At 36.2% G+C, this 23,144-nt stretch overlaps 1 protein-coding gene across 10 annotated transcripts in view; it reads right to left on the reverse strand.

Annotated features, from left to right (window-relative positions):
- LOC131430826 (cytospin-A) overlaps window positions 1-23,144 on the reverse strand; it is a 176,799-nt gene that overhangs the window by 108,016 nt on the left and 45,639 nt on the right. Inside the window, exon 1 of one of the 10 annotated variants that reach the window (XM_058596043.1) lies at window positions 8,684-8,824. The exons of 5 other annotated variants lie outside the window; for them this stretch is intronic. The gene's annotated coding sequence lies outside the window, so the exon portion shown is untranslated. Of the gene's footprint in view, window positions 1-8,401; window positions 8,420-8,670; window positions 8,825-23,144 lie in introns of those variants that run through there. 4 more of the 10 variants (XM_058596044.1, XM_058596047.1, XM_058596048.1 and 1 more) reach the window with 4 other exon arrangements.

The raw sequence follows: 23,144 nt of genomic DNA on the forward strand, positions 1-23,144 counted from the left end.
GTTGATCGGTTTCGTAAATAAGAAGCACACTGTCAAGCAAGCAGTAAAACTTGCATGAACAAAAGCCGGTAGTGAGAAAGCTTTCGATATTTTTGGGTCACCACTTTACAGGTGCAAAGAATTTAACGAGTAAATCGCAAAAATGCTCTTACGATTTAGATCACGAAACGCATTCAAATATTTGTATATTTTTAAACTAACACACACTAAAATTGATGCAATGAGGTAGTAATAATAATAATTTGATCCAATACACACGTCGCTGTTTATTTGTGAACTAAATAACAACTAGGATTGTTATCTAGGATTTAGTTTATTTACTATAGTACCTAGCAATTTTTTCTGACAATGATACTATGTTAACTGTTATAATAAAATTTTAACGAAATTGTAGTGAAATTTGTTGTTGTATTCTTCGGAAATTATTGAAAAATTCCATATTACCTATGGTTCAGTGGTTTTCCGCCTAAAACTTAGGACAAGCTGATTCAAATTTTGAAATGCTTCAAAAACAAGATGATCATATTAACAATGCTATCCTTCTAAGGGTACCTGTTTTAGTCTCCCCAGTGATGTGATGATGCCTTTTTCAGAATTGTTAATATGAGAAATTGATACAAATTCTATTCTAGAATTGTCACCACTACTTCCGGAATTAGATTTCGGGAAGGATGTAAGAAAAATGTCTATCATCAATTAACGAACACTATGTGTTTGAACAGTTTTGAATAATTTACGTTTTTCGCATCTTCATTAATAAACGAAGGTACAAACGAACGAACCGAGCAAATGTTTCTCTTTTTCTCTCTCTCTCTCTCTCTCTCTCTCTCTCTCTCTCTCTCTCTCTCTCTCTCTCTCTCTCTCTCTCTCTCTCTCTCTCTGTGTGTGTGTGTGTGTGTGTGACAAATAATGTTACTCGATTTTCTCAGAGATGGCCGAATCGATTTTCACAAACTCAGATTAAAATGAAAGGTCTTATGGTCCCACAGATCGCTATTGAATTTGATCCCGATCCGACTTAAACATGAAAATATCTGTCACTCACTTTTCTTAGCGATGGCGTGATCGATTTGCACAAATTTAGATTCAAACGAAAGGTCTTACAGTCCCGTCCCATAGATCGCTACTGAATTTTATCTTTATCCGACTTCCAGTTCCGGAAATACAAGGAAATGTGTGCAAATCTATGAAAAAATGCGCATTTGATTTTATTGGAAATTTCTTAACCGACTTTTACAACCCAAGAATTTCAAGATCTAGATTCTTCAAAAAGTCCTCGAAAAGTTGATCCAGTATTACAGCGAGATTAGTAAAAATTTTAAATTTCATGAGCATTTTTTCACAAGCGATGGCGATACGAGGTGCACATTTTTACAAAATTTACTGGTGAATTCATCTAGTTGACAGACCTTGTTAGTTGGTGGATATATAAATCTACTTTGGTACTACTAGTACCCGGTTTCCGCTTCCAAACGCACCGGAAATAGTGAAGAGAAGCTCCAAAAACGGAACTCACTTCGATTTCTCAGCAACGGTTAAACCGATTTTCACAAATCATGATTCAAATTAAAGCTCTTATTGTCATAAAAGATACAAATTTCATCCAGATCCTACTTCCGGTTTCGAAATTATAGAGCAATGAGTATCACAACTTTCAAACTGTCATACAAAATTATGCAAAATCGGTACACAAGTTCCTATCTCATGCCTCCTCGAGTGTCTATGATGACATTTGGTCAATAGAACGGCGTCGACTGGGTGCTATCGCCTTCTGCGTTAGTAGCAGAATGAGAGGGCGCGAAATGGCTTGTAGTTTGAAGCTCACCCTAAAGTGCAATATTTATGGTAGTATATTGCAACATGTGGTTCTGTCGTTTGTTGCATTATTTGTTATATATTGAATTGAATTATATTACATTAGGCCGTATGAATAAAATGTAGTAAAGTCTGTTGTTTGTAGTATCTTCTCAAAAACAAAGTCCACAGAGTATAACGCGGTTTGGTATGAATAAAAAACAAGTTCGAACATGTAGTTAATGCTACTTCCGAATTTAAGCATTTACTGCATACCGTATCGACACAGAGCCGGAAAAGCTGGCATAAGCATGCACAAAGCAAGAAATGTACTTACATCTGTAAAAATGCCACTTGTTTAATTTCTGTACTTCACTTTATCAGCAAACACACGAGTAGAAACCTCTAGGGCTACCTACCGAAAACTTGTAGTAAATACTACAGTTTGTAGCATGTTTTGACAGGAACGTGATCCACACGTAGCATTTACTACCGAAATTCAAGCATGCTACGTTTTATTCATACGGCCTATTGCATTATATATTGTTGTTATTATTATTATTATTACTATTATTATAATTATTATTATAATTAACAAAGAAATATTATATCTCCTGCAGTACTGCGACGAAAGAAGAGCATAACTTATACTGCGACATCAACTGTTCTACATTGTATCACAGCATATTATTTCATATAGTATCTTTTGTTATGTTATATTATGTTGTATGGTATTATACTGCATTGCATTAACATATATCATATTATATAATGTTGTATTATATTATATTATTTTATGATATATTGTGTTATGTTTATTAAATTATATCATATTATATTGTTTTGTATTGCATTAGGATGTGATATATTCAGTGTTGGTGATTGCCGAGAATTTCACAGAAGCTGCTATATTGCTGTCTATATTGTATACAACATTTTCAATCCGGTAGACGATGCTACAAGAACTCTAGTCTCTCAATGCATGAACCGCGAGAGAATTTTTCTACATTCCTTCGCTCCACTTCATACTCAGAGTATTTCTCGGCCCTTAAAAAAAATTGCAGTCTGATAATGATCGCCGCTGTGTGGAATTTACCAAGAGAGAATCGCAAGTTGACAATTATCGCAGAAAATCGAATCGATGATTCGACTTGATGATTCTCATACTAGGTTGCAATATTTCAAAACCCTTGTGTGGAGCATTCACATACATTTTCATAGACACAACTTATACAAAGATTATATGCACATAGTTAGAATAAGCGGCAATAGTGAAATGATTCTATCGCAATTATCAACTGCTGTATCGAATCGGATCGCGAAACGAGAATAAGCAACCGTTTGTTGCTTCAGAGAGGATCCCCACAGCAGCGTGCTAACCTTTGATTCTCAGAAATGCCATCGAGAGAAATTCGCTCTCGCACTGGTGTCGATTCTATGTTAAATGAGCCATGGCGGGTTTTTTGTTGTTGCGATGATTTCCAACTCTCTTTGATGGCACTGATTCAATCGGTGAAGAGTTGCCAGCGAACGTTCTTTGATACGATAAAAGCCATCCTTGGATATATTACATTTTTCTATATAAATTTATATTTTATTATATTATATAATATTGTATTATACCAGACCCTGTCAGCTTGGAGCGAAATCAATCTTCAGTTCAGCAACGCCATCGCACGGCATCACATTCAACGTATCATGTCAATTGTATGGGTGCGCAGCCCTGCTATTTTGGCGCGCACGAATTTGACATTTCTCTCCCCTACTTCTATGTATGAGATTCGATGCGGACTCACCTGAGGGCGACATGCTCGCAAAAAAGGATGTTGCCAATGATTTGTTCGGGAAATGTGAGAGCTGGATATCTTGTTAATATGATGACACCTGGGAGGGGCAGGGAATGCATCAGGGTATCTTACAAGTGAATGACTGGATGATGGAGTGGATTGCCAGCCTGAGTCACGTGGGGGAAGCTTTGTGTTTTTCCCTGAAGGTCTGAAATGAGTAAGACGCACCCTTCTAACAAACAAACCATCAGGCGGTTTTAAGCTGGTACAGCGAAATTCTTTATTATATGGACGGATGTTCTTGCTGGAAGGCGCCGGGTCCTCAAAACCCATTTTGGCCTTCTTATCAGCAATTATATGAAAGCTATCTGATAATCAAATCCGGATCTACTGTAAGTCTACCCGCATACACTGGTAATGCCTTGAACTGATGGTGGCTTCACACATACATACGAGGTCTGTTCAAAAAGTACCCGGAATTCTCATTTTTCTAAAAAAATATTTATTTCGTCTACATCTATATGGTCCCCTTCAAAGTAATCCCCCCTAGATATAATATACTTATGCCAGCGTTTTTTCCAGTCTTCGAAGCACCCCTGATAGTCACTTTTTGTAATGCTTTGTAGCACTCTCAGCAATTCTGTTTTTATCTCTTCAATTAACAGCTCCTGAGCGATGGTAATGCGCTTGTTTTTTTAATCACAATTCAGCAGTTTTGGAACGAATTTTGCTGCCACTCGTTTCATGCCCAAAACATTTGAAAAAATATGATGGCATGAGCCAACTGATATGCCAACTTCATCAGCAACTTCTCTAATAGTGATTCGGCGATCATCCATAATCATTTTTTCCACTTTTCCCACATTTTCATCGATTATTGACGTGCTGGGTCGACCGGAGCGTTCGTCGTCTTCAACGTCTTCGCGGCCATCTTGGAAACGCTTATACCACTCGTAAACACTTGTTTTTTTTTCATAGCAGACTCACCGTAGGCTCTCTGCAACATTTCGCACACTTGGTTACACTTTATTTCATTTTTCACGCAAAATTTAATACAAATTCTTTGACTCTACAATTCTTCCATTGTTTAAACTAACAAAAATAGCCGAGCTAAAAAAAAAACAAGTCTACACCAGCCGCTACAAGACAGAATGTAAACAATGAATACAGCTGAAAATTTCACCATACATTAGGGACATATGTACCAACACAATAAAAAAAATTTGACGACCGGACTCTCCAGACGCGCGCAATTAAAAAATTCCGGGAACTTTTTGAACAGACCTCGTACATACATACATACATGTACACATATACATATACACACGTTTACACATACAGATACATACATACATACATACATATATACATACATACATACATATATACACACGCATAAATTTACACACATATATTACACAAGCAAACATCGTAATATTGAGTTACTATTTCTATTCTAATAGATTCTAACCAGTGTTAATGTACCAATAGTCATCCCATTAGTAGAGTTACCATGTTATTTTACCGATTACTCGATTTTCAATCAATGAATTGTGATAAAATCGAATGCTTTACTTTGGTTCTGTGAAGCAATACTGCAGAAAAAGTAGTTCGAAAATTGTTCAATACTGCTGTTATAGCGACGTGAAAACTCGAAGCAAATGCTCCTAATTTCATCTTACTCTTGAAGTCAATCTATCAAACATAGACAACAGATCTCATTCTAATGAATGGTTTTCGTTTTTTAGATGACTAACGGAGGTGAGATAAAGGTACCCCCGATACCCTATTTGTATCTCTATTATTGGTTGATCGTTAGTCCTGAGTTCAGTGGCGTTTCGTCCTCATGTGCACCTCGTGCACTGCACAACCGGTCGAATTGAAGAAATGATCTGCGTCCCCCACCCCATCCAAATTCAATTATTTTTTTTAGAATTTTTATTTATTCTATGAAAGCAGGTTGGATCGCACCGAAATTGCGTCTATTTACACGCATTTCATATGCATCAGACATAAAATTTCAAGTATCTGTTGTCGCTGTGTTTGTGTCTTTTCTGTGCACATGAGTTTCTGCACAGATTCAAGAAGAGAAAGAATTACTCAGCTCAGATCTGAGATTTGTTTGTTTAATAAAAAATCCCATCCGAAAGTATATCGTTATCTCATTGTATTGAAAAACACGAGCGAATACCGATTCCTTAATCTTTAGTTTTCACTTACGACGAACTGTTACATCTCCAGTTCGTGCTCGCATCTCACCCGACACAGTCTAAAATCGTTCACGATCGAAACAACAGAAACAAAGACAATACAGTGCAGTGAACAATAGAGTGTACGGAATGGTCAAGTACGATTTAACAAAGTCTGAAACTTGGCCTACAAGACCAAATTCAATTTGTATAGATTTCAAGCGTTGCAAAGTTAGACCAGCAGCAAATGAAATATAAATCTTACTTAAAGAACGAATGCATCTAGACGCTAACAATGTAAGTGAGAATCAATTCAACAAGGCGTCTAACTGTGTGTACATTATGTTTAAACGTGAAAGTGATGCAATTGTATTCGCTTCGGTTAACAACGAGGTGCACAGCGTTGAGTGTGACAACATTAAATACAAAATCCCTGTGCACATGGTGGACAATGCTATAGAAGTACGCGTGCATGACCTTCCCCCGCAGGCCAGCGATAAGTTCGTTCGGGACAATATGTCGCAGTACGGTGAAATCCTTTCCATCGAAAGGGAAGTATGGCGGATTTTTTTCCCCAGCATCCGGAATGGCGTGCGAGTGGTAAGTATGCAGCTACGTAAGGCAATTCCATCTTACATCATTTGTGGTCAATGTGGGACACATCCGTGTAAAACGCTGATTACCTATGAAAATCAGCTGGTTACATGTCAGTTTTGTGAACAACCTGCACACTACGGTAAACCTTGCACTGAAACTGCGAAAAGGACATCTTCAACCAAAGACAAGGATAACCGTTCAACAACGAAAACTAATGAGCGCAGTACTCCTGTTTTACCATTAAAGCAACCAACAACTGCAACCAATGTACAACAAGGCGCATCTACAGCAGTTCAACAAGGCGCATCTACAACGAGTTCAAGAATGTGAACAACAAGAAAAACGAGAAGACGGAATTCAACACCACCGATGCGGCAATGGGTGACGAGACGAGTCACGAACAAAGTGCCCCTCAACCCCACAGGAGGGAAATGGAAGCTCTTCTTCTCCTAGAAAAAGAGTGACAACGAGATCCACTTTAAAAAATACTTTATTTAAAAAATCGGCCACGTAAAGCTTGTACGCAAATAGGCTTAAATAAAAAATATCTTTAAAAGAAACTGTTACATCTGCTATCATACCACATAAGCAGGGCACAACTAGTCGAGACGCCACTGCCTGAGTTGAAACGGTGGCCTTTATTGCCGGTCTTGCATGCACTCCCTTTTACACTTTACTCACATATCATCTCATCTATCAGGTCTCACACAATCAGGCAAATTGAGTATTTCATAAAAAAAATATGAACAAAATACCTCTGCAATGTACATCTCATCTATCACTATTATAGTTGTCATACGAACAACTTCTGAGTTCCACAGTATATGAGAAAAATTATGTTTGTCATAGAAATTTCGCACAATGTTCCTAAAAAATTCGTTTGAATTTCATAAGGCTTTTTATTGGAATTTTAATTTTCATGACTTTATAAGGCGGTCTTATGATTCGCATACGATATTGTGGCTAAAAACCATTCGAAATCATTATGAAATTCCAAATATTTTTTGCCTGAGTGCACGAAAACGACACAGTCCGTCAAGCCCACTAACCATGGGAGGGACAAACGAAGGTTTGAAAATGTTAGCACTAATATTTGAAGAGAAAGTTGGACTCTGATACAATTTTGATCTAATTTTTTAAAATCAATTATGAAATGAGTACTTTTCAACAAACGACATTATAACTAAAATTTTTTATGCAATCCTATACATATTTCTTTACGTCAGGAAATTTACCAACAAAAGAAATTAGAATGAGTTTCATTTTGAAATTGTTGTTCACTATTTCTGGTATTTCTGGACCTCGGGGGTCGTTATAACTGAATTGAAGACCAAAGATCAAGAAATTTACATCATGTTACATGATCTCTTTCGGCAAAACACTCTTGAAATTGATTTCTTAACACTAATCACCTTGTAATTCTGGAACCGGAAGTAGGATCCAAATAAATTTCAGGAAATTTTTATAAGGTCCTAAATCCTTTCATTTGAATGTTTGAATCGTAGTTCATGAAAGTTGGTTTAGATATCTTCGAGAAAATTGAGTGTATATTTTTCGCACATTTTGCAAAACTCGCCCTGTAATTCTTTAGCTAAGAGTCGGATCTAGATGCAAATCAAAAATTTTCTATGGGACAATAACACCTTCCATTTGAAAATAATACACCATGAGGAATCCTTCCAGTTCGAAATAAAAATAATGGACCTTGATGTAAAAACAGATAATTTCAAAGTAATAACGTTATGTTCAAAAATATAAATCATCAGATGTTTAATTAAATAATTGTATACACCTTTTCGATTTTTTTTGTTTGTTTTATCGTTTTTGCCTATGTACACCGAATTCAAGTTACAATTATTTTGTGGAATTGCTAACAAAGACTATTCTTCATTCGCTCCATTTTCAAATGTGTTCAATTGTTTCACACATTTTACAAGTTCGCAATGTTAATATGCCGATTGAAACACACGAAATATTTGAACATCGCACCGTAAACGAACACAATGATATTAACTCAAATTTTATGTTTTCTACATTTTCGTCTGCCTTTGCAATATAATGCAATGAAATAAAACTGAAAAATCATCCGTCACACAAACACAACAAATCTGCTGACAAAAAACGTCTTTCTCCTTCCTTAAGCCACTTTGACATGTTTGTTACTCTTTATGATTCACTTTCACTTTCAAATTCCAACATATTAGTAATGCACTTTATGAGCTTAATTTGTGTTCAGAACATCACTTATGATATCATGATTTCTAGCTCAATTTTTGATCGTATAAATCTAGTGAAATTTTTACCTAATCAGCTCACAAAGTTGGTACTGGATCCTTCTTTGGAATAAAACGAAACGAAGCGAAAACAACCCCGACCAAACCGTATGGAGTTCACTCACACACTGCGCGGCCTGTTGAACTTTACGACGAAGAATGACAGCAAGTAACATTCATTCATTTCGCTCGCAAAACGTCGAAAGAGACCATCAGTTTGAAATGAATGAAAAGAGGTGAGCGTAAAGCTCAATATGTCAGTGTGTGCATAAGCTCATTATTAAATCGTGCGTACTGGGTTCGAATAAGTTAATAATAGTTAATAGTAAGTTAATAAAAGTTTTTAATAAAATGTATTTGCTCAAAATTAAAAAGAAACTGAAGCGAGTTTTAGGTGGTACCTAGGACAGGACTTGACAACTGTTAATACACTTTCCGAGCCAGTTTCGGACCAGCTCGTGATTGGTAAGCAAGTACAAGTTGTTGAAATTAATATTGCTGCACACGGAACCGCAAATCAACCTAATTTTAAGTACATTCCACCCCAAATTGGGTTTCGTTCAATAACCTAATTTTAGGTAAAGTGGCTCTAGGTAGTTTTCGTACACTCTTAGAAAAAATGAAATTTACGCTTGACGTAAATTTCTTCGGTGATGACACTATATTACATCTACTAACATGTAAATATAAATTTTGCGTTTGTATCGATGTAAACTTCAGTTAAATTATCTGTGAAGTTAATGATATGACTTATCTTTACATGCTATGTATTGTGAATGTAAGTGAATGGCGACGCTCCTTTTATGTGCATCTAAGAAGATGCAACATTTTTTAAGTGTGTGACACGTGCAAAAAAATACTCAAAGATGAGTTATATTTACTCTATAGTTGAGTCATATTGACTCAATTTCAAGTTAATACGGTTTACTTAATTTTAGCTTATTGAACGAAACTCTCGCTGTTGGGTGGTTTTGCTCTAAGACAAGACCTGACATCTGGGGGGGGCTGCTTTTGTTCCAAAATGGACCAGTTTCTGATTGGCTGATTTTGATGTTGCTACCTGCACATTGTGAAAAGAAAAAACTTTTGCAGGGTACGCGAGCAATGATGCCAAGTATAAAGATAACCAGAAAACAAGTTTATTAAAATGTATAATTCTAGCTCACCAATGAAAATGAAAATTTTCGGAGAATGTTTCACTTTTTTCAATCTCATTGGTAATAAATGTTTATAGTAGCAGCACTGTGTAATTGAAATCAAGCCGTTTTTCTTTTTAATGAATTAAAGTGTAACCAAAAAAGATTTGTTAAATTAGTGTGAACTCGAAAGTGTGTTTACTTTTACGAGAAGAATGAAGTGTTGTGTTCCACACTGTGGTCGCACTAAGTATTTCTATCCAAACCTGACTTTTTCCGGTTTCCAAAAGATCCGGTAATACGTCAACAATGGATTCGATTTTGCGTTAAACATGAGATATTTCGTGTTTTGTCATCAAAGCTCAATTAATTGTTTTTAAGCATTAATATATAATAAAGAAATGCATTCACCAAAACATTTTTCATGTTTATTTCAAATCAAAAACCGAGTCTACAAATTTAAATGTAATAAATATTTTTTTCCTAGCATAGTTATATGGCTACACTGTAGCCGATACGTTGGTATTTATTCCACAGGGCGAAGATGACGAGAAGGATGATTCGGAAGGAAGAATAAGAAGCCAGTTGTCAGGTCTTGTCTTAGGTTTTGCTCTTTGTTTTTTGACAACAATTGAAGGAGCGAATGAAAGGAAGTACTCAAAATTAAGTAAAAAGAAGTCAAATAATAGGTAGTTTTTATTTTCCGTGCAGGGTGTTTTAAAAAGTGTTGTCAGTATCGTTGGTAACAATGTTGTTTGATATTGAATAGTTTGCTTTTCTGAACATCTTCCTAAAACTATTTTTCTTGGATTTAAGTTTTGTTTGTCAATTTGTTTCAAATTTCTTTAAATGTGAAAAGTATACTAGTACATTTAACAATCACTGAATGATACAAAGAGAAAGCCTGAAATAACGATGTGTGATATGGACGAGAATATGGATTATTTTGGTTGTACTTGAGAACGGCACCAAATCTTTGGATACTTATTTTAGCTGAAAAAGCTGCAAAAATAAATTACTCAAAAACAAGAGTTTCAGAATTTTTTTATTTAACTGTTTCAACTAAATGTTTTCTTTGAAACGAGCATCTGATCAAAACAATATATGTAATGTATGATATAACATTTGTCTTAATGATTTCAATTGATAAATAACCGCATGTTATAAGGAAGAAAATTTTCAGAATAAAAACTATTCCTGTTGGCCACAGTGGTCGCGAGGGATGCATAATTTATAACAGGGAGCAACCGGAATAAGATGAGAAATATTTTTCTGGAAAGAGAAGCCAGTTGCACACTTGTACGCGGCAGGCAGATTTCCCCCAGACGGCTGGCTATGTCTGCCAGCCATTTTTGCCGGAATTCTGCCAGAATTCCGGAAAAAGTCTGGCAACAATACAACAAGTGTTTCCGGCAGAGAATTTCGCCTAGCGGTTATTACCGGTTCTTTTCGGTCGGATTCTTGCTATACAAGATTGGCAGAACCGTTTTGAATCGATTCTGCATTTTAAGCGTCTTGGTTTTATTTTTTCAATAAAAGATACATATGAAGGTCAATAAGTTATTGCCCTTCATATATAATAATCATGGAAAATATTATTACCAATAACATTGCTTTCTCACTACCAAACATACCCATATTTCAATCTCATTTACCTTGTCTCAAGATTCGTTTTTTTACGTACATGCGAGATTGACGAATATCAAATGAAGCCGAATAAAAAAAAAAAAGAAATAGGAGGGAAATAAACAAGAAACGTACGGCGAGAAAATGACGCCTATAGATAGCGTAGTGAGAACCCCAGATTATCATTTTACAACGGTCATGAGAGTACCGATAGCACATTGTTTTCAATTTAAAGGTGCATTCGAAAAAAAATAGCATACGTGAAACCATCTGTAACTTTTGAACCGTATGAGTAAAAAACCTGAAAATATGTTTAAATCTCATTCATAGTGTATTGTTTATAAGTTGCGGTTGACATTGAATAACTGAACTGATTTCTATATATGAATTATTATTACTTAATTTGTTCCTTTACAATTTATTAAGACTAGTTTTGAAATTGATCAATTAAGTGACTAGCGCGTACAAGTGGGCGGGTGTCTGGACCTGTCCTAGGGTGGTACGAAGTTTTAGAATCATTAATTCGAATTTCAGTTTTTAATCTGACATTTAGGACAAGACCTGACAAATTCACGTTCGACATACTTGAAGAATCATGTAGAAACATTTCAAATGTCAAACTGACTATTTTACATGACGAAAATGAATGTCATGCGAACATCTCCTAAATTGATAGGATAGGTTTACGTAAATTGTTCAAACGTCGAACAAGCTACGTGAATTTTCTGTGTGAAAATGACGAACAGTGAGTCTTGAAATTCAAATCCAAATGTTGGTACATGTTGAATAGTTTAGTTAATGCAACGAACGAACTAGCTATAAAAGTATTATTTTTAAAATTTGTCATTAATCTTTTTTCTTCAAAACAAACATCTGATCAAAATGAGTTCAGAGCTACATTTTTGACTGAATTAATGCGTAGCCCAATGTTTTGAAAATATAACTAATTCTATTGGAAACATATAGGTCGCGAGATAAATTACATATATATATATATATATATATATATATATATATATATATATATATATATATATATATATATATATATATATATATATATATATATATATATATATATATATATATATATATATACCAGGGGAGCAACCAGAGTAAGAAGATAAATATTTTCGAGTAAAAAGAAGCCAGTTGTCAGATTCTTTGGGCAATCTGACGTTGTGTTTTGCAATTAGGGAAAACAAATTTTCACTTGTAAAATCATTTATCATTTGTTTATGCGAAGAATCAATTTTCGTGTGACAAAAATTATGTTCTTCCTCTGTTATTTTTGCAGCACCTAAGATTTCCAAGTGCCTTATGGTTCTGATTATAATTTATAAGAGTTTTGTAATTGATTCTGAAATCACTACCAATTTTATGACAACTATAATAAGTGTCTCTTTTGACAAATAATATAACAGTTTGCAAAGCTACTATAAAACTTTTTACCCGGACTAACAACTGATCTAAACAACTTGTACTAGGATAAAACCATGCTTACACTTTTAATATTGCTTCCAAACATTCTCTTTAAAACATTATCGTCAGTACAATTCTTCTGTAAATCTTGTTTTGTGTGTGTGCGCGTTCATTGGATGACAGTTTCACTCAGAGCAAATTTGATGGTTTTATAAAGTACATATATGATACATATGTTGCGGGTTATTTGATTTATTACTTATTAAATGAAAAGTAATTTGTATTAAGGAAAATTTCATGGCCGCCATTTTGATGTTCTATATCGTAGCATTTATGGACATCAAATAAACTTCGAAATTCAAAGAACAGGAAATATGATTGACTTTTATGATTCATTTTCAGAGCGTACGCACAAGTTTTGACGCAACAAAACATATTTGTACAAAAATGACGATGAATCAAAAAAATTATTTTAAAAAATCATGGAGACTTTCGAAAAACCGCATTTATTTCAATTCGATTAGCAATAATTCTACGTAATACATTCACGATAAAAATAAAAGCGCTTGAAGTTTTTGCATTCAGAAAAAGTCTCAATCTCGTAATTAAAATCTACGATATTCTTACTGATTGAACTGGAGAGTTAGGTGGTTAGGTTTTACATGTGACTTTTCTTCTCAATGGCAGTGGCCGCATGTTTGTCCTTGTGGGTCCGCGGGAGCAAAACAATGTAACATTCATATGAAATTCATGTAGAATCTAGAGGTAACGATATATCATATCGTTTTGATGTGCATTTCAGATCAATGTAGCATGATTTCCACTAAATATCAACAGTTTGTACACTTATTTCATGAGTTAAAAGTATATTTTCATTCTTTTCATGTGTTTTTCAACTAGTGATAATTCAAATGCTTTGCACATGATATCTAGCTCTCATAATTCCCGAACAAATTATTGGCAATTCAGCATCGAATTTCGTACATAGAAGTAGGGTAGAGCGCACTGCGCACCCATACAATTGACGTTGAACATGATGCCGTGCGATGGCGTTGCAGAACTGAATATTGATTTCTCTCCAAGCTGACAGGGTCTAATACCATTCAACTCAGCACGAAGACATCGGAAAATGTCTGTGTGTGCGAGCGTGTGTATGTATGTGTTACTTTCGAGTTTTTTCTTTTTCTTTTTTGTGTTACTTTCGAGTTCTGACCCTTCCGGTTCGGGTGATATGATTGTAGAAGTGACCTAACCGACAAACCGCACTTATTACCTTTCTATATTGAAAGAAACCGACTTTTGATAGGAGCTCCGAAGACCCCTAGTGTTACATACCATTCGATTCAGCTCGTGTGTGTGTATGTATGCTTTCCTTTTCACGGCTCACTTGTCGCCTCGAAGATGGCGGACCCTTCCGGTTCCGGAAATATTATCGTTGAAGTGATGTTACCAACAATCCAAACATTTTCCCTAATCGTACACTTTTTTCGGAAATGTGTAACCCGATTTCAACAAGCTCTTTTGAAAGCCACTGTTTGATAGAAGATCAATTTCTACGATCAATGGCCAGCACTTCTAGTTTCCAAGGTATGATCGTAGAAGTAACGTAGCCATCGAATAGAGGTTTTTGTTTCGATTATAGAAGTTTACACCATGAGGTCATTCGCCTCTTCCAGAAAAACTTTCTGATCCTAAGTTCGTGGTTGGGAATCGAGCCCAGGCGGGCTGCGTGGAAGGCATCGACTAACTCGTTCCTAAACGCACTTATTTTTCTTTGTTCACTTTTCTTAACAAAACTATTTAAACGTTTTCAGGCTGATTTGGAAGCTACTACCGGTACATTTGAAGTTCAAATGGTTGTCACCAAGGATGGCTTTTATCGTATCAAAGAACGCTCATCAAAGAGATACGAATATCATCGCAACAACAAAAACCCGGCATGGCTCATTTAACATAGAATAGACACCAGTGACGTATTTTGGCAGGGAATCGAGCGTACTTTGGACTCAGAAAAACCCTCCGATCGAGAAAAGTACGCAACCTAACGAATTTCACCATCTACAAAACGCTAATTAGACTCTATGGCCACGAGACCTGGACTATGTTGGCAGAGGACCAACGCGCCCTTAGTGTTTTCGAAAGAAAGGTACTGAGGACCATCTATGGCGGAGTGCAGATGGAAGACGTGGAGACGGCGATGGAACGTGGAGACGGCGTATGAATCACGAATTGCAACAGCTGCTAGGAGAACCACCTATCGTACGGACAGCTAAAATCGGACGTCTACGATGGGCTAGGCATGTCATAAGAATGTCGGACGACAGCCCAGTGAAAATGGTTCTTGAATCTAATCCGACTGGTACAAGAAGAAGAGGAGCGCAGCGAGCAAGGTGGATCGATCAAGTGGATGGTGATCTCAGAAGCATCCGTGCCTTGAGTGGCTGGCGACGAGCAGCCATGGACCGAGTTATGTGGAGACGTATGCTTGATACAGCAAAGGACACCCCAGGCCTATAGCTGTTAGGTAAGGTAAGTAAGACACCAGAGCGAGAGCGAATTTCTCTCGATGACATCAAAGGTTAGCACGCTGTTGTGGGTATCCTCTCTGAAGTAACAAATGTTCGCTTATTCTCGTTTCGTTTCGATTCTATAACGGCAGTTGATAAGTGCGATAGAATCATTTTACTATTGCCGCTTATTCTAACTATGTGCATATAACCTTTGTATGAGTTGTGTCTATGAAAATGTCTGTGAATGCTCCACACAAGGGTTTCGAAATATTGCAACCTAGTATGAGAATCATCAAGTTTCGTTTTTCTGCGATAGTTTTCAACTTGCGATTCTCTCTTGGGAAATTCCACACAGCAACGATCATTATCAGACTGTAAATTGTTTTAAGGGCCGTGAAATACTCAGAGTATGAAGTGGAGCGAAGAAATGTAGAAAAATTCTCTCGTGGTTCATGCATTGAGAGACTCAAGTTCTTGTAGCATCTTCTACCGGATTTAAAATGTTGTATATAATATGGATAGCAATATAGCAGCTTCTGTCAAATTTTCGGCAATCACCAACACTGGTTGTCATTTCTGGTTCCGAATAAGTAACCGGAACATAACTGACAAATCCAAGATTAAATGTGCTATTATTGATACATTTACTTCCAAGAACGTTGTCGAATTTACCACGTGAGCGCTGAAATACGCTTTCTCGACTACCCGAATCAATCTGAATAAATTTTAGTCAAGAATGAGCCATTTGGGCTGAGATTATCTAAATGAAAAAATATTTTTTATGAGGTTGTTTGAATTATAAGAGAAAAGCATTATCACATCACTAGGTGGATAAAGCAAATGTTCTTATAATTTACAGAACATTATAACCTGTAAGATGAAAAATGATCATTTGCCTATAGATAGCGTAGTGAAAATCCCAAATTATCATTTTGCAACGGTCATGAGAGTACCGATAGCGTATTGTTTTCAATTTAAAGGTGCATTCGAAAAAAAATAGCACACGTGAAACCATCTGTAACTTTTGAACTGTATGAGTAAAAACCCTGAAAATATGTTTAAATCTTATTCATAGTGTATTGTTTATAAGTTGCGGTTGACATTGAATAACTGAACTGATTTCTATATATGAGTTATTATTACTTAATTTGTTCCTTTACAATTTATTAAGACTAGTTTTGAAATTGATCAATTAAGTGACTAGCTCTATTAACTGAAAAAATGTTCTCTTTTTCTCGCGTTTTCCAAAACATTTTCGAGTGTCTCGGGTGGCATAGCAATAATTTCTGCACCAATGATTGCATATATGCAATGGTCTGAGGCTTTCTGGTGTACACTTCGCTTTTCAAATAATACTACAAATAGAACTCCGGAATAGTCAGAGACCTTGGAGACCTTCTTTGACATCAGTCGTTCAGGAATATTTTTTTAATTTGATTCGCAGTGTGACATGATGCAAAGCAAAGCCTTGGTATTACATTCCTGTAGTGGAATTTGACCTTCTGTTTCAACAAACTTCACAGCCGATTCAGAGTGTACAGAACCATTGCATGGCTAGTGCTACGATTCTACTGACATTACAAATCCTTCAGGTCGGGGCTCGAACATACGACCACTGGTTTGTAAGACCAGCGCCCTATGCATTGAACCGCCAACCAGGGTTGACATGATGCACTACCTTGTTGAAACCAACTCTTTTTGATGCATTTGTGGATAGACATAATGAGCCATCATCCACCGATATCGATTTTCATCGATAGTTCCGTTCTCTTTAAAAGAATAATGCTTAATGAAGCATTTGGCACAAACTCCGACTCAAAGAGTGAATTTTAGGTCATGCAATGGCAATTTGATGGAATTGTTGAAAAACTCTAAAGCAGTTTTCGTCGCTGTCGTTGCGCGAAAATTCAAAATAAAAATATCAGTTTATTTGGTACATGTTTCTAAATAAACTTATGTTTTTTCTCTTGAAGATTCATCTAAAAGTAACTGAAAAAAGCTGCTTTTGTATCGATATTGTTCCTTTCAAAGTACTTCTCTTCAATTGCAACACACTTATGCCAGTGCTTGATCCAAGCCTCGAAACCAGGCATGTCCAAACACTGCACTGCTCTGCGTGCTTCATATAACCACCGCCACCGCGTGTAGTGAGAATGCCATTGCGTGCCAGTGCACAAAGAGAAACACGAAACGCAATATCCGAAGCCACGGTGCTCGTGGCGCTGTTTTATTTTCGGCACTGGTGTTTCAAGCGTCGGCATACACCGAAACCGCGTGTTTTTAATTTCGTTAAACACCGGAGCCGAGTGTTTTCAATTTCGCGAAGGCACCGAAGAGCACCCATATCTATTTTTTTGATTTTCTTTAGTAGATTTGAAACTATTTTCTCCCGTACATTATAGCTGGTATCAAATTCAATCGATAGGTGTACAAAAATGTTTAGCTGTACTTAGCATTCTTCGAATACTTCTAATATTCTAAAATTTCTGTGAAAATATCGAATTTTTTTAGACATTTTCAATAAAATTGAAATTGATTTCTTCTAAAACACATATCGCTGATATCAAATGCAATCTATTGGTATATAAAAATGCATATGTCGTCATTTGAATTTAAAGATATGTCGAAAATACGAAGTTTTCTATGATTTTTGCTTGGACTTTTGGTTACGTTTTTGATCATAACTTTCATTAAAAAAGTGTGATTGAAAAATTTTCTATTCCATTTCTATTGTGATAGACGTATCGGTCTAACGATGAACCAATTTTCAAAATCGGATTTCTAACAGCTGAGATATGTAAGCGTTCCCACTTTTTTTTTCAACAGACTTTAGTTGGAACCTCAAAATTAGCGTTCCACTTTTTCACCCCCTTGGTATTCGGAGTGAACACCCGACCTGGTATAGTGAAGAGTAAAACATTTTTAATGCCAAATTAACTATTAATTTCATCATATTAGTGATATTAGCCAAGAAAAAAATCATCGTTGCGTAATCGTGATCTGATTTCCATGTGATTATGATTTTTGTATGATCATGATCATGTCAAATCAAGATCAGTTAAGATTTTAACCCTAAAAATATAATTATTATACACTTAAAGTCTAAAAATATCATTATTCATACATTTATTAGAGAATCGGTCAAAATTTGGATCAATCTGCGTCTAACGATCTTGACTCTTCTCCAAATCAATTCACACTCTTGTCTAAGTTAAGGTCTGACGTCTTCAGAATGGCCTATATTTGCAACAGATTCTATACTAATGGACGAGTTTTGTTCGGGGTTGGGTCAATATATGAAGAATTCTTTCAGGAACTCTAAATACTCCTAGTTTTGATGGCATTGAATTCGTAAATTATTGGAGTCATCTTTTTTTACTGACAACTAGCTGAATGACCCGGCGTTGCTCGGAAATGTTTCGGGAAGGAAGGCCGAACAAAATTTCCGAAGCTGTCCTGTTTAGTGTAATATTCCGAGCAGTTTTATGTTGCTGTTCAATCAATTTTACCTTACACTTCCCATGTTTGGGGCACTTGCTGCACTACCTCTCCCTTAAAATAACCTTTTAATCTATATTGACATAAAAGTAGTATCTATATTTGTCAAGATGCATCGTTTCTCGTAGAATAAATTGTATATTGTACTCCCCTTTTATTAGTGAACTTACTACAGCTCTCCTCCATGATAATCTTAATGACCACCTCTTAGTAGTGTACGAAGTATCTGTGCTCTTCAAAAAGTATCGATTAATTCATTAAAATTAACAATAGCAGTACTACTTAATTCAAATTAACGATAGCAGTACTATCTAGCACAATCTTGACATTCTTGCCCCTCTCTTATTTTATAAAATAATCAAGATGAAAATTGATTTTCAAGATCCCCTTCTCCTAGTCTGAATCCGCCCCCCTATCATGTTTGATGACGAAAAGGAAAGTGTTACAATAAACCTTTGTCATGAATATCTAAGCTTGTCGTGACCACCTCTGAATAGTAAAAAGTACCTGTGCCAAGTTTGGCGATAATTTACTGAGTTGTTATGGAACTTTGCTCTTAGGATCATCTGAAGCGCAAATAATATATGTACTCGGCAAGAAGTATCGTTTTATGGAAAATTGTATAAACTTCACATTAAACTTCCTTTTTTAGAGGCACTCATTATATCCACCCCCCACAAATATCCTTAAAACCATATTTGAGTTTTTCAAAATGTATGTATGGTTTTAAAAAGTTCTCTTTAAATAAGATAAATTTCGACATGGCCTCCTCAAATTAAGAACGCTTGCTACACACCCTCTCCCCTGAGAATGTCCTAATGATCATCTCTGAAGATCAAGAAGTACCTATGCCAAGTTTGATTGCAATACGTTCAGTAGTTTTGGAGTTATGCCGTTAAAAACATTACACCTCCCTTTTTAAAGGTACATCCAACCCCCATATAATCATACCTACGGAATGCAAAATGTTTCTATGATTTTCAAAAAGTATCGATTCTCGTCAAATTAGACAAATTTTTTCATTACCTCTCCCCCCGTGTTAAGGACACTTGCTACGCTCCCTCCCCCACAAAAATACCCTTATGACCATCTCTTAAGAGCAATAAGTATCTGTACCAAGTTTGATAGCAATCCGTTAATTAGTTCCGGAGTTATTACATTACAAACATTACACCCCCCCTTTTCAAAGGCATATCTAATATTTGCAAACTGTTTCTATGGTCTAAAAAAAAGTATCGATTCTCGTCAAATTAGACAAATTTGTTCATGACCCCCCTGTTAAGGACACTTACTACGCTCCCTCCCCCTTTGAAATACTCTTATGACCTTCTCAGAAGAGCAAGAAGTATCTGTGCCAAGTTTGGTGGCAATCCGTTCAATAGTTTCGGAATTGTGCCGTTTCAAACATTACGCCCCCCTTTTTAAAGCCACTTTCTACATCCACCCCCCGTAAAGTCATATTATATGTATGCAAAGTGTTTTTATGGTCTTCAAAACGTATCGTATCTCGTCAAGTTATATGATTTTTTTCATGACCCTCTCCTGTTAATTACACTTGCTACGCTCCCTCCCCTATAAGAATGCTCCCTAAACCATCTCTGAAATGCGATTGATTGTTATGATTTTTTAATTTAACTATTTACATTACTTATTTCTCATGTATGTTTTTCCTTATAATCATCAATATCATAATATCCAATTCCGTTCAAAAGAAGGGTTACATTTCACAAATAATCAAGGGCACTTTACTCTAAGCTAAAATTACAATTCGGCCAACCAACACCGCACAACCGAAACCGATATGCTATTTTGTGAAGTTTTGAATAGCCTTTCCAATGATACCACGTTTCTGGAAATCGGATATAAATTGATCCGAGTTACACGTATTACTTTAAAAAACTGAAATTTATTCACCAGTGCTGAAAAAAGAACAATCATTCTGCTGCACAAACGATCACACAAAAATACCTGAAAATACGTCGGTACATGGGTGACTTCTATAATTAAAATTTTTGCTAAATAGCGTTTATTGGATTTAATCGAAGTAACTGATGAGAGTATCATCTAGCAGAAATTTAAACAAAGTCTTTTGTCTCTAGAATCAATATTTGGTGTTTAGTTTAGGTTGCTACCTAAACTACGACATTTCTAGCTGCAGGCAAGAAACCTGTTGGTGCCAATCGCAAACACTGCGTTTCAAGCAAAGGCTGGTGCACAGCCAATGTTCGGGGCGGGCTCGACTTGAGAGCAGGCAAGAAAGGCCTTCTCATTCATATGCATAGAGATGAACAGACACAGAGGTCCGAAAGCAGAGAAGTGCTGAAACACAGAAGCGCGGTGCCACAGCACACACCAAGTTCAGTGAGGACCACGACGGCAAAGCCAAGGTTACCATATTCATTGTTTTTTTTTTCATAAATACGTTTATTTCATAGGCAAATACATAGTACTATAAACCTAATACATTTCGAATATCATATTAGTATGATGGTATTCATTAGTTAATCTAAACACTGTTTTTATCAAACGAGTTGCTATTATAAATTACATTAAATAAAATACATTTATTTTGTACATAATCTTATAACTTATTTTGTACATGGAATCAAACCACACCCCGAGGTATTTGAAAGTCAAAACCTGTTGGATCATTCTTCTCATCATATGAAACTGCAGATCAATAGATTTGAGTCCAGTAACTAAAACCACGTCATCATCTGCCATTTGTCTTAGTGTACTTGGGTTTACCAGACAGCTGTCAATGTCATTCACGTAAAAATTATAGAGGAGCAGACTGAGGCATCAGCCTTGCGAAAGACCCATGTAGCTAATTCTGAATGTTGCCAAACCGCCATGTGAAAATTACATGCATTTCTCTGACAAAAGGTTGTATTTACACAGCGATTATTTATAATCGCTGGAAGTCCATGTTAATGGAGCTTGTCTGAAAGAACATTAATGGAAACTGAATCAAATGCTCCTTTAATGTCTAAAAATACAGATGCCATTTGTTGTTTTTGAGCGAAGACAATTAAGATGCCAAACGAAAGTAAAGCAAGGCAATCATTCGTCCCTTTATTTCTACGGAAGCCAAACTGAGTATCTGAAAACAAACCGTTCGTCTCGGCCGAAGTGTCGAGACGTCGAAGAATAGTTTTTTCGAACAATTTATTGATGCAGGACAACATTGAAATGGGTCTATATGAGTTGTGATTGGTAGCTGATTTCCACGGCTTTTGAATGGCGATAACTTTCACTTGCCTCCAATCAGGTGAGACAATGTTTTGCTCGAAAAACTTGTTGAACAATTCCAACAAACGTCTTTTTGCAAGATCGGGCAGATTCTTCACCAAGTTGATTTTAATTCTGTCCAACCCATGGGCGTTATTGTTACAAGACATAAGTGCTATGGAAAATTCCATCATTGAAAAGGGGCTATCAATGGAACCATTATTTGGAGAAAACTCTAATAATGCTTTGCGTAGGAACATACTCTGGACAAACTTCCCTCGCAAAATAAAATATCCATCGATTCGAGTATTACTCACTCTCATTTCCCACGTTTCAGGAATCAGAACAAATTGGCTCAAATGGCACGTTCCCCTTGATATTTGGAGATTTGTGCCTTGCCATCAATTTGTTTTTAGCATCATTTTCCCGATATATAAGAGGGAAGGATTGAAAGGAAATGGTAAGGGTTGGACTAGGAGGATGGGAAAAATTGACGACACAAAAACACATAAAAGCAGAAGTAAATTCTGAACCTCTACGAGGTCCCGAACAGTCTGCTCTTAATAAAACCTCCAACCCCCGAGAGGATTTGAAGATCTTACAAAAGCGACACCATTCTGCACTCCCGGAAGAATGCAGAACGATTCGCAGTATGTACGAGCAGAAGTAAATTCGGCACCCCCTAAAGGATGCCAAACAATCTGCTAAACCCTATTTAAGGTGAATACAGAAGGGATTCATTCACTCCAGGAAGAACGATGAACCCTTCTGACTATAGCTCCTTACCACATTGGGTAAGAAACGAGAGAATATCCTTCAATTTTAGCTCCGCATACACAGACTCAACCATGTATGGAGAACCAAAAACCCGGATACGTAGCTGCGTCAATGCGGGACAGTTACATATCAGATGATATGAAGTACCATAATCGCATTCACACAAATCACACGAATAATACTCAGCACGTTGAATAGTAGCCATGTGATAATTGAGTTTGCAATGTCCAGTCAGAGCTCTGACCAGAATACTGCAATGATGCTTGGAGAAATGCAGTAGACACTTTGACATTTTCAGATTTAA

This window comes from Malaya genurostris, chromosome 2, assembly GCF_030247185.1.
Source record: "Malaya genurostris strain Urasoe2022 chromosome 2, Malgen_1.1, whole genome shotgun sequence".
Lineage (NCBI taxonomy): Eukaryota > Metazoa > Arthropoda > Insecta > Diptera > Culicidae > Malaya > Malaya genurostris.